This window comes from Sus scrofa, chromosome 3 (genome assembly GCF_054392235.1).
Source record: "Sus scrofa isolate SSC_HxYL_T2T_F1_AM1 chromosome 3, Sscrofa_HxYL_maternal_Yorkshire_Landrace_v2.0, whole genome shotgun sequence".
NCBI lineage: Eukaryota > Metazoa > Chordata > Mammalia > Artiodactyla > Suidae > Sus > Sus scrofa.
The window spans coordinates 117,879,291-117,892,360 of NC_139385.1; the positions used below are offsets into that span (position 1 = coordinate 117,879,291).

The following is a 13,070-nucleotide window of genomic DNA, read 5'->3' on the forward strand; positions in this document are numbered from 1 at the left end:
ATAACTCAACAGCAAAAATAAATTGAAAAATGGGCAGAAGACCTTAAGAGACATTTCTCCAAAGAAGACATACAGATGGCCAGCAGGCACAAGAAATAATGCTCAACATCACTAATTATTAGAGAAATGAAAATCATATCTACAATGAGGTACCATCTCACACTGGTCAGAATGACTACCATTAATAAGACTATACATAACAAATGCTGGAGAGGGTGTGGAGAAAATGGAACCCTCCTACACTGTTGGTGGGAATGTAAATTGGTACAACCACTATGGAAAACAGTATGTAGGTAACTCAGAAAACTATATATATAGAATTACTATATGATCTAGCAAACCCATTCCTGGGCATATCCAGACAAAACTTTCATTTAAAAAGATACATATATCCATATGTCCATTGCAGCACTCTTCACAAGAGCCAAGACATGGAAATAACCCAAATGTCCATTGACAGATGAATGGATTAAGATGTGGTACTTACGCACAATGGAATACTACTTAGCCGTAAAATGAACAAAATAATGCCATTTGCAGAAAAATGGATGGAACTAGAAATTCTCATACTAAGGCAGAAATTAAGATACCATATATAGATATCACTTACATGTGGAATCTAAAATATGGCACAAATGAACCTATGTACAGAACAGAAACAGACTCACAGACATGGACAGCAGACTGTGGTTGCCAAGGGGGAGGCAGAGCAGAGAGAGTGGGATGGACTGTAAGTTTGCGGTTAATAGGTGCAAACTGTTACATTTGGAATGGATAGACAATGAGGTCTTGCTGTATAGCACAGGGAACTAACTATGTCCACTCACTTGTGATGGAACATGATGAAAGATAAGATGAGAAAGAGAGTGTGTATAGATGTATGACTGGGTCACTTTGCAGTATAGCAGAAATTGACAGAACGATGTAAATTAAGTACAATGAAATTTTCTTAAAAAAAGCATTTTAAGTAAGAAAAAATAATAATAATTTGTCAGTGAGAATCCAACCAGATGCAAAAACAACACCAGTAATTTAATCAGGGAAACTTTAAAGAATTACTAAGTAATATAAAGATAATAAATATTTTACTAGTTAAAGGTAAAAGAACACTAAATAATACAGAAAAATAGACATGAAAAGCAGCCACCACCCATAAGGCTGAAAGATAGTATCCAAGGAAGAAAAGAAATTCAGAAATGGGCTCCACCAGGACTGAGATTCAGATTTCATTGGATGGTGTGGCAATGGCCGAACAGATGGCCAAGTTTACTGAGATCCTGCAGGCTGAGGCTGGCAAGCAATAAAAGACAACAACTCACTGGGGTGCCAATGAGATTTGCATGGAAGCCACCCCCTTGGGCATCCACACATCTTGCTAGAGAGCGGCCCACTGGGCTTCACTTGGAACTGCCCACAGGGTTCCTGGGAAAACTACTTGGGAAGCCACTGATTGGCCAAGAGAAATAGTACTGAAACTAGAAGACCATCCCTAGATGTTCTCCCTTCGTCTTCTGCTGAAAAGGCCAAGCATCCGTGATTGTTATGAATAATAACTGTATTTTGCAAACATGGCCTGCGAAAGCATCACAGAGTCAAAGCACTATATTCTAGTAAGAATCTATTTATATATCATACATCTAATGTAATTCATGTGCATGACAGCTATCCCTAAGCCTGAATGTACACTTGCTTCTGGATTTAGTGAAGATATCTGTTATAGACAGTATGTTTGTGTTCCTGCAAATTTAGGTATTGAAATCCTAAACATTATTCTGTAGCATGACTGGAAAACATTTGATTATTACCAGAATTTGGCTGATGATTCATAATTTGCATCTTTGCTTATGCTTTTTTCTCTTACATTCCCCAACTCTTCAAAATAAAATACTTGATGAAATCCTACCCAATCTTTAATGTTCAGTTTAAAGCCTTCACTGACTTCAGGAAATTTTCCATCTGAAAGAGTTATTTCTATTTTGGGGCCACTAATATTATACACTAGGTTCTAATATAGGTGCTTAGGATACAGGCAAACAAGAAAAAACCATCATACAGAGATTCTTTGGTAGTGGATTAGACAGTGATCAAGAACAACTAGAAGATTAGTTCCCCCAAAACCAGTGAAGAAATGGTTCCAAATGAAAGGAATGATCATCAGTGCCAAATGCTACAGCAAGACACAGAAATACAGTAAGACAAAAACTGAAAACAGACCATTGAGCCTAGCAAAATGGTAGCACCACTTATAAGAGTTATTTTGGCAGAAAGGTGAAAACAAAGGCCCAATTGGAAGGGATCAGAGAGAATGACAGATGAGGAAGAAACATTGAGTAGAGATAAGATTTTGTTTTACTATGAAAGGGAGCAGACAAATGGGGTTACGGCTTGATCAAAGATGGCAACTTTATTGTATTTTAAGATGAAATACTTCAGTGCATGATTTTATATCTATGGGAGTGACCAACAAGAGAAAGAAAATACTGAGATACAAAAAAGCAGCCTTTGAATATGAAAGAGATATTGATATCTAATATACAAATAAAGAAACTGTAATTAGAATAGGGTTAGTTCAATCAGGAAACAAGAGGAAAGGGAGCATAGAGAAGTGGATGCAAGTATAGTAAGAGATTTGGGGAAGGAAAATGAAGGAAAATCTATTCCGATAGGTTTTATTTTTCATTGAAGTAAGGGATAAAGGAAAGGGGTGTTAGAGTTTGGAGGAGAGAAGGATGTTAGTCTTCTCAGAAAATAAGGGGAATGTACTAGGCTTACCATAAGACATCAATGAGGTACGTGAGAATTAACATTGATTAGGCAGGATAATTGGGTACAGAGGGGAAATATCGGGAGAGGTGGGTTTAATGAGGGTAGAAGTACTGTCAGGTAAGTATGACAAAAAGTGAAGGGAAAAGAGTTGAGGATGTAGTTAGGAATAATTATGGTAATAGAGCTTGGTTTATAAACTGAGTGAGGATGAAAATGAGTACATGGGAATAGTAAAGGGTGATATAAAAGATCATAAGTAACAAACGTCCCACTAAGATAAAAAAAAAATGGTTGAAAATGAGGCACAAAGTTATTCCTGACAACAAGGTCTAAAACATGATTGTGGAAGTGGTTAGCTGATGTGGGGTAGAGAAAAAGACTCTTGAGAGTCGGATTCAAAGAAGTATCATCCTATCTAATGGCACTCAGACACTGCCCAGTGATATACAGAGTTTTACATTTGTGTTCCCCAAAATTTAAGTTTATAGCACCTTTAATAATATCTCAGTAACTTTTAACTTTTCTTAAACCCAGAGGACAAAAATGAAACAAAGCAAAACAAAAAACCTAACAGTTCTGTTTATTAAGTAGTTTAGCCCAAGTAACTTAAGTATTTAAATTTTAACAACTTGGTAGTTTTTTGAAAAAAAAAATGCACAAAAATTGAAAGAAAAAAATAGTATCAGGCTAATTGAATAGATATGTCAATTACCACAATGAAGAAAGGGTAGCCCTAACGGAGAAAACTGATCTCTTGATTAACCTTGAGATGGGATGATGCCCGGCTGATACCTCCATATACCACTACGATATGCCTGGGAACCTAGGTTCTGTTCCAGGGATTGATCCTATTTTGTGTCCACAAATAGTAGAGAGGGCTGGAAACTGCTGTGCTTGTAATTTTACGCCTGGGATATGTATTCTAGAGGAGAAAAAGATTCAGAAAGAAAAGGTACAAATACTATCCTTGCAGGAAGGTTCTTGCTAATTCTGCTTTCTTCTTCCTATTAGCAATAATAACAGCAATAATGATGATGATGATGATGGCATGTCGACCCTAATCTTTGACATTGTAGTCTTCTCCCTAACACTGCCACATCCAATGGTTGCCAAGAGCCACATGTATGTAGTCTATCATGATTACCTCCTAATTGAGGTCTGTACTTCCAGTCTCTTCTGACATTTAAGGACTCCTTGACTTTTAACTTAAAGACTCCCATAAAACTGCCTAATTTCCTTTTCCAGGATTACCTCTGTACTTTCTTGCATAAGTAAGTTTTAGTTGAGTTCTTTTCTTCTGGGATGTTCCCACCCCCATCTCTAGCTGCTGAAATTTTCTCATTGCTTTGGAACCAATCTCTAATACTGTCTTCCCACCAAGAGTTTCCTTTTGCTCCATTAAGTAAATATAGTCATTGCCTATTCTGATTTCCTCTAACAATATTTTTTTTTATAAGTTTTTGTTTTGTTTTGTTTTTTTTTTGTCTTTTTTTTTTGCTATTTCTTTGAGCCGCTCCCACGGCATATGGAGGTTCCCAGGCTAGGGGTCCAATCGGAGCTGTAGCCACTGGCGGGATCCGAGCCACATCTGCAACCTACACCACAGCTCACGGCAACGCCGGATCGTTAACCCACTGAGCAAGGGTAGGGACCGAACCCGCAACCTCATGGTTCCTAGTCGGATTCGTTAACCACTGCGCCACGACGGGAACTCCCTCTAACAATATTTTTTATTTCCCTACTGTCAATGACAGTGCTCCACAGCATTACACTCCCTTGTCTACTATTTTGAGAAAATACCAGCTGATAAGCACCTTATAGGATAGGACTTTATTTTAAGGGGTTAGTAAGGGATGATGTATTAAATCTGATGGTTGGGTATGAGGCGCAGCTGTTGTTCTTGCTAGAGGTTCTCTTCAGGCCTTAATTTCTGACTCAGTGAAATAGAGAAAATATTAACAGCCTCAAACACAAATTGACTAACACAGTATTTAGCTCATAGTTATGTGCCCAATAAATGTCTGTTATTTTCTTCACATCTTTATAGTCCTTCTGACCAGTAACTCAAGGAATGACTGATATTTTTAATTAATTTACATAGAAATGCAGGTAATGATAAAGATTGTCATACAGGGAAATCGGTATCAACTGAACAATCCTACTTAAATCTCTGGCATAGCAAAATCTTTAAAGGGCTGATTTCCAAATCTCAGTTTCTCAAACATAGGAAACAAAATAAGAATGAATCTAGTGTCCCAAACTATGTATGAATTTATATGTACATGTGTGTGTATGTGTGGGGAGAGAGAGAGAGATTACATAAATGAAAGACACAGGGAAGAGGGAACGTAATCCTTAAATTCCAGAATCAGATCATTATTTGGATTTTATATTTATTTTTCTTAGTCCCTTCAGTATTTTTTATTCAGTTCAAGTTTTAGATGGAAACATATTAGTTCTTTTTGTTGTTGTTGTTCTATTACAACCTTTCTAGCTTTTAGTTGTATTTGCCTCATTTTGCACTGTCTCCAAAACCAATGCAATTTCTACTGTCAAGCATAAATTTTACCAGTCCTTTCATTTTAAAAAACCACGTTGCTTAAACTACACAATATGACATAATTAAACAGGAAATGAAATCCTAAAACTTGTGAATATGTGAATGAATGAATAAATACTGGGTTAAATGTTCTTTAATATAATCCTTGAAGAATAAGTATATATTTATAAATAATTTGGGAGAAGTAAATAATTCACATTGATATATCTCTTTTTAAATGTAGGCTTCCATATGTCAGATTTTTTTTATGTGAGATAAATCTGTATTATCACTCCTACCTACCTCTGGTTTTGTTTCCATGATGACAAAATATATACTGGCTTCTGAGAAAATAAAAACCATGTTTAATGAAATAAATAAAAGGTATAAGTGATAATTTGCATTAATAAATTAAGCCCACAGTTTAGAAAGTGCAGCCAAAGCAAGTACTAATCTCTTTTATGCATTTGGAAAAACCCTCTCTAAACACAAAAAAAGAAATATAACTCTATTAAAACCTCAGACACAGGCTGCTAACCAGTTGAATATAATTTTATAGATTGTTACACATGAATACGGAGAGTCTTTTGACGATCATTTCTTCAGTAAGATTTGTATACATGAGGGATGACCAGTTACAATGTGATATACAAATATATTTCTCCATCTGCTACTTTAATGGTTTTGCTATGATGATAAAGAACTTACAATGACATTTTCCTTGACAAAATGCAGATCTATAAAACAGAGATTATATCTTCAGGATTACAGAATGTTTATACTAATGGATCACAAAAGTGGCTAAGTGCAGCCTTTTCCTATTATATTTCTGGATGTTGGATGGTATCTTGACATACCCAAGATCATCCTGCTAATTGGGGCTGTTGGTGTCTATACCACAGGCACTTTTAGTTCTCTGTTTCTTCCTTTACTCCATAGCTAGAAACATAAATGGGAAATTCTAGTGCATTCAAAACCCGAAATTTATAGCTTAACCTCTTGCCTAATTTTTGAGGAACTGAGCTGCTCCAGAAATGACAGCACTTCATTTTTCTGCTAAATGGTGTAAACTCTCAAGACGATCCTTCAGGCAGAGTGGATTTACTTTACTATCACCTATCAGCTGACTTCCGGCTCCTCCCAAGGTCTTAAATCTGGATCTCTCTGGTTCATTAGTACTACTACCACTTGTCTGTCTGCTTAACGTTTTTTTAAAAATCACTTTGCTATCATAGTATTGCTGTTTAGATGGAAAGGGGCTAATGTAAGTATCCCCTAGGATATTCTGACAAATCAGAAACCTCTGGTAGGTCAGTACAATTTGAAGGATGAACACCTTTAGGGTCAGAGAAACTGGGATCCAATACTAATTTTGCCACTATTAACTAAGTGATATGGAGTAAGTAAAAACATCTAAGCTTCAGTTATGAAGAAAATTCGGTGACACAGTATCTGTAAATTGTGTGGAGCTCCTTGACCTGAGTTCTAATTCACAAATGGTAATTCCATTGACTTCCTTAAAGCAGACCTAAAGATATGATCCATGGACTAGCAGCATTTGTGAGGTGCTTTTTCAAAATCCAGAACTTTAGGTCTTACCCTAGAACTGTTGAATCAGAAGTTACATTTCTTCAAGATTCCCAAGGCATTGGTATACATATTTTTATGCATATAAAGTCTGAGAAGCCCTGATCTAGCGGCTCAAGTGCATTTTCTTAACAGATAGCTGTTCGTGTGAGTTGGAGGCAGTGGGTAGATCTGTTAATGCAGCTCAAGAACATTCTGAGGAAGATATAGAAGTTTTGGTGAGTGAATGGTAGAGAGTGTTTTTATCATTTAAAAGCATATTCCCCATCCACTTTTACACTCTCCCATTAATGAGTTCAATCAGAGATCCCAGAGCATGCTAAGATATCTTATGATAGACATACTGAATAGATGCAGTTCCCACACTTCACTACCACATAGATAATGCAGATGGCTCCCTGCCAGGTGAGTAAACCAGCCAATCAGTACTGTTTCTTAAACAAGCCTTTCCTGTGTCATCTACATGATGAATTTTTAAATCTACAAGCAAACTATGAATGTAACTCTTCATGACTGAGCTCAACAAATATAAGCACAAATTCTAGTTTTCACTGGATATATGTTCAGAAGTGGGATTGAAAGATCATATGCTAACTCTTATTATCAGATTTTTGAGAAACCTCCATACCGTTTTCCATAGTGGCTGCACCAATTTACATTTCCACCAACAGTGTAGGAGGGTTCCCGTTTCTTCACACCCTCTCCAGAAGTTATCATTTGTGGATTTTTCAATGATGGCTATTCTAAATGGTGTAAAATGATATCTCTTTGTAATTTTGATTTGCATGCTTCTAATAAGTGCTGATATTGAGCATCTTTTCAAGTGTTTTTGGCCATCTGTATATCTCCTTTGGAGAAATGTCTATTTGGATCTTCTGACCATTCTTTGATTGGGTTGTTTGTCATTTTGATATTAAGCTGTGTGAGCTATTTGTATATTCTGGAAATTAATCCCATGTTATTTGCAAATATTTTCTTGCAATCCCTATGATGTCTTTCTGTTTATAGTTTCTTTTGCTGTGCAAAAGCTTTTACATTTAATTAGGTCCCATTTGTTTATTTTTGTTCTTATTTCTGTAATAGAAATATATAGGAGATAGAATCAAAAAGATAATCCTGTGATTTTTGTCAAAGCTTGTTTTTCTTATGTTTTCCTGTAGGAGTTTTATGGTACGTGGTCTTGCATTTAGGTTTTTAATCCATTTTCCATTTGTTGCATGGTGCCCAAGCATGTTCTAATTGCATTCTTTTACATGGCCAGTTTTCCTAGCAGCAGTTATTGAAAAGACTGTCTTTTCTCCATTGTATATTCTTGCCTCCTTTGTCATACGTTAACTGAGCATAAGTGTATGGGTTAATTTCTAGGCTTTCCATCCTGTTCCATTGATCTATGTCTGTTTCTTTGCCAGTACCAAATTGTTTTCATGATGGCAGTTTTTTTGTATAGTCCAAAGTCAGGGAACATGAGTCCTTCAACTCTGTTCTTTTCAAAGATTGTTTCGGTGCTTCAGGATCTTTTTTGTCACCATAAAATTTAAAAATCTTTTTGTTCTAGTTCTATGAAACGTGCCATTGGTAATTTAATATGGATTGAATTGAATCTGTAGATCAGATTTTAACAATATTGATTCCTCCAATCCAACAACATGGTATATCTTTCCATCTATTAGTGTTATCTTCAATTTATTTCATCAACATTTTACAGGTATTTTACCTCTTTGGGTAGATTTATTCGTAGGTATTTTATTCTTTTTGATGTGATGATAAATGAGATTATTTCATTAATTTCTCTTTCTGATCTTGTGTTTTTAGTGTAAGAAATACAACATATTTCTGTATATTAATTTTGTATCCTGCAACTTTACAAAATTCATTGATGAGCTCTAGTTTTCAGGTAGCATTTTTTAGGATTTTCTATGTAAAGAATCATGTTATCTGCAACAGGTACAGTTTAAGGAATATTTTGAAGTAAAATGATTGTCATTATTCTCATAAAGATACTTGAAGCACTCATTTAAAGTTTGGACTCTGTGAATTCAATTAGTTACCAGAAATAATTATGAAATGTCAGTGTGATAACACTATGCTCCAACTATCCTTTTAATCTGACCTCAAACAGGATGCTCTCTTAAGCACAGTCTTAGGTAGCAAGAAAAAAAAATTCAGGAAAGTGATTATAAACTCCTCAACCAGACATAGTTTTATAATTGCAAAACCCTATCAGATTAATGCCCACTTTTAAACTGCTGTACCCAAGGACGGAATAAATGTTAACACAAAGACTGACTAAACCAACATCTGGTGACAGTGCTCCACCAGTACCTCTAGAAAAGTCTTTACACTTAGAACCTTGCTTGGCTAATCACTCATCTAGTAAATATTTCCAGATCTCCTCAGTAATTGCAAATGCTACTTCTGTGGATGAAAGAAAAATTCTGCCAGTTGTTATATTGACAAGTATATCTGTGGAGATATTTCACTGCCAAGAGCAGAGGTTGGATGTGAGGAAATTTCATTTGGCACAAATTTCCATTAAATAAATTAAATGATCAGAACCATTCTCCTAAGCATAGTCTTTAGCATCAACCTGGAATTGATTCAGTAGTTATTGTTGTTTTGATGGAATAGCCTTTTATTTCAATAAAACTCAATGAAATTTTTTAGCAGGAGTTTTAGTTCATGGCATTCAACCAAAGGGTTTATCAACAAGATCCACTTCTTGGATATGTTTGGAAGCTGTGAAAAATATTTTTTTTTCCCAATTGGAATCCTCCAGAGAATGTCTGGAGGCATAAGTATTAGTCACTACTCCAAAATTCATTTTATATCAAACGATATTCTCAGGATAATTTTGGGTACTAAAATATACAAATGTATGAATGTGAAACCAAATAAATACACAAAGATTCTGTGACTGAAAGAGAATACCAGTTTAAATAAAATGAAATATATTCTTTTCCTTAGGAAAAAAGACAAGGACCAGAAACATTGAAGTATATTGAGTTTGAAAATAATAATACAGTAAAATTTATTAAATTAAAATTTCAATCCTGGTCTGTCTCCTCATGTCATACCATGCTTTGCTAATTACCTCAACTGCTATGGTGTAGAAGAACATACAGCTCTTTTTAGAATACATTTCCTCTGATGAAGAATTTGAGTTTTTATTCAAGGAAGAAAAGTCTGGTTCACCACAGTGCATCCACCTGGATGTGCTACCTTCTAGCTATGAGATCTTGATTCCTTCTTAGTCCCTCACATCCCTAATTTTTAAAACACAGAAAATGGGAGTTCTCTCGTGGTATAGTGGGTTAAGGATCCAGCATAGTCACCACGGTGTCCTGGGTCACTGCTGTGGCAGGGGTTTGATCCATGGCCTGGGAACTTCCACATGCCATGGATGCAGCCAGAAATAAAAATGCAGAAAATGTCTAACTCCCTCACAGGATTGCTGTGCTCACAGGTAAAGCACTTGCATAGAATCTGCACCTAGTAAGTTACTCAATAAATGTTCACTGCCTTCCTTGGTTTTCCGCAACTTCAGGTCATGAATAGAAAATGCCGACAAGGCCTAGAGACTTCCTGGGCTTTATTCAATCATTTACCTTATCAGTGGCAATCATCATCAGCTGTACTAGCAGAAAACAGTCCAATGTCAGATCCATGAGGTTTATATCATACAGTGACTTGGCTCATAGGCTCAGGATTCTGTGGCACTTCTATGGAAACAAACTTTGAATCTATAGATAAGAAAATAAAGAGACCTAGAATGCTTTAGGAAGAAGTTTTGTACCAAAAATTACATTTGTTCTTCAGTCTTATTTTCATCTCCAAGTGACTTAGTAACTTTTGCTGTTACTATATTTTTTGAGGCTCAATTTCTTGAAATTTCTTTTCCTGAAAACATGATCAAGAGTTTGTCACAATTAACTCATGGAGTCTTATAAGGATACAGTGACGTATGAAAAGCTAGAAATCTATACAACTCCAAGGCAGTGATAGTAGTAGAACCACAGACACCTTTCTGTTCCTTGAGCAATTATGTTTTTATCAGCAAATATATAGGAAAAAAAGTACGTGTGTGCATCTGTGTGTATATATACATATATATTCTAAGTGGATCACTGGTGACTCTGAGGTTTTCCTTGTGCTGAGGACCAAGATGTCATGGAGGTTTGAGCGGGGGGTGGCACTAGACATATTCTCTCTGGGTGAGACCAATGGGGCAGTCAAAGGGTAGGAGTTAAATCTATGAACAACAGATATAAAAGAAAGTTACTAAAAAGATGAAGGTCAGTGCAGAAGTACATAATATGACACAGTGTATTTTTTATGTATGTATACATGATACATATATAAAATCATATGAACATTTATCATTTTGTGAATATGTAACAGCATGCTGAACAATAAGAAAATTCAAAAAGGCTGAACTTCTTTCCCTTGATTGGGAGCAAGGATTTGTTACCTAATATAGACCAATAAGCACACAGACTTTTTTCCATGAATTTCCATGAATCTGTGTATTAGCTTATCCAAACAAGGACATGGGCCATTGTAGACTGGCAAGCAAAGAAAAAGGCATCAGAGCACACAAGCGAGGATGTAGATACCACGAGCAAATCTACTGTGTCATTCCCAGCATACCAGCAGTGGTCTATCTCTGAACTTTTATCAACTATTGAAAGGACTTCTCAAAGACACTTTTCTCCCTGGACTGAACTTTTGAACAAACTTTTGAAGCCTTGTGAATGACAACTAACAGAGTACTGCTATTTTCTAGCAATTATCCATCAGCCTTGTGTCCCAGATTCCGAACGAATGTCCACTGTAGACAATGAAAGCCATGGCCATGACTCAGTTGTAACTTAACTTTTAAAGTGTGATTATTTGCAGGGTTTGTTATCAAGAGAGAATGTTCAAGCTTCTTCTGTTTAAATATCTGTAAAACTTCCCGAATATATACACATGCATCTACTACATAATTTTAAACAAGGTATCTAAGAGAATGAACCAAATCTGAAAAGAAACTGTCAGTAGCATAAGAATTTCTTTCAAAATAGCTTATTTTTCCATCACAGAAAAGCCCCACTCCAATCTCCATCTTCCTAAGAATTTAAAGGAACAAAGCCAAAGTCCATACAGAGAAACCTTTATTGAAATCTGGTCACTCTCTGTGAAACTATAGATTATACCTCAGAATGCTAGAAAAAAAGTTCCCAGAAACCCAAGAGCAGATACAAATAGATGCAGAATCATCCTCTAGGGCTAGTAGAGAGTTCGTTTTTAAAAGAAAGAATAAACACTTTAATGATCATCTGTGAAACAAGGCTTTGCTATCATGCCAAATTATGTCAGAGCATGAAATAAGGGGGCAGAAGAATTTAGAATTAGGATCAAGATGTCTTACTCTGCCTCTAGCTATCTGTGTATTATTGGCAAGTCACTTTCTTTATGTAGCCCCTATTATCCCAACTACAAAATGAAAAAGGTTAAATTACGGTCCCTAATGCTCTACTCAGCTTCCAGTCTCTGTGATATTCATTCCACCTCTGTTCAGTAATGACAAGAGGAACCTAAAGAGCCACACAAGAAGAAATCAATTTCATCTTAGATGGAACAATCCTCAATAATACCATCTCCTTCTTAACGTCTATATAAAAAAAAATATTTGATTATATTCAACAGGCCAATCAATATCAATAAACCTACTAACCAAACAGAAAGCCAAAACCTTGACAACAATGTGATTGTTTTTTTTTTTTTTCTTTTCCCAAGAAAGCAGAATTGGATTCAGGGTCATCAATGACTTCACAAAGCATAAGGGGTTTCCCTGGTCTGACTAAAATGCATGTGTTCCTAACAATTCTAATATTTAGCAATCTTGAGTTGTACCTACTACCAACTTTGGTCTGTGATCCTGAGCATATCGTTTAATCTGCCCAGATTCAGTTTTCTCTACTTTACATAGTAGGGGATCAAAATAGGTTCTATGTATCCCAAACATTCTATAATTCATTTAAACAACAATGAAAAGGAATGGTTGTAATTTGTAGTAGATTTTGTATCTATATCTTCATTCTACTCTTAATTTACCTTCATTTCTTCTAGATTCATTTTCCATTGATGGCCAAATTGCTAAATTGCAAACACTTGTACTCAATGAGTAATTCTTGCA

At 35.7% G+C, this 13,070-nt stretch overlaps 1 long non-coding RNA gene across 1 annotated transcript in view; it reads right to left on the minus strand.

Annotated features, from left to right (window-relative positions):
* LOC110260035 (uncharacterized) overlaps window positions 1–13,070 on the minus strand; it is a 1,001,533-nt gene that overhangs the window by 833,990 nt on the left and 154,473 nt on the right. Inside the window, exon 2 of the long non-coding RNA XR_014842312.1 lies at window positions 10,498–10,632. This is a non-coding gene — a long non-coding RNA (uncharacterized LOC110260035). The remainder of the gene's footprint in view (window positions 1–10,497; window positions 10,633–13,070) is intronic.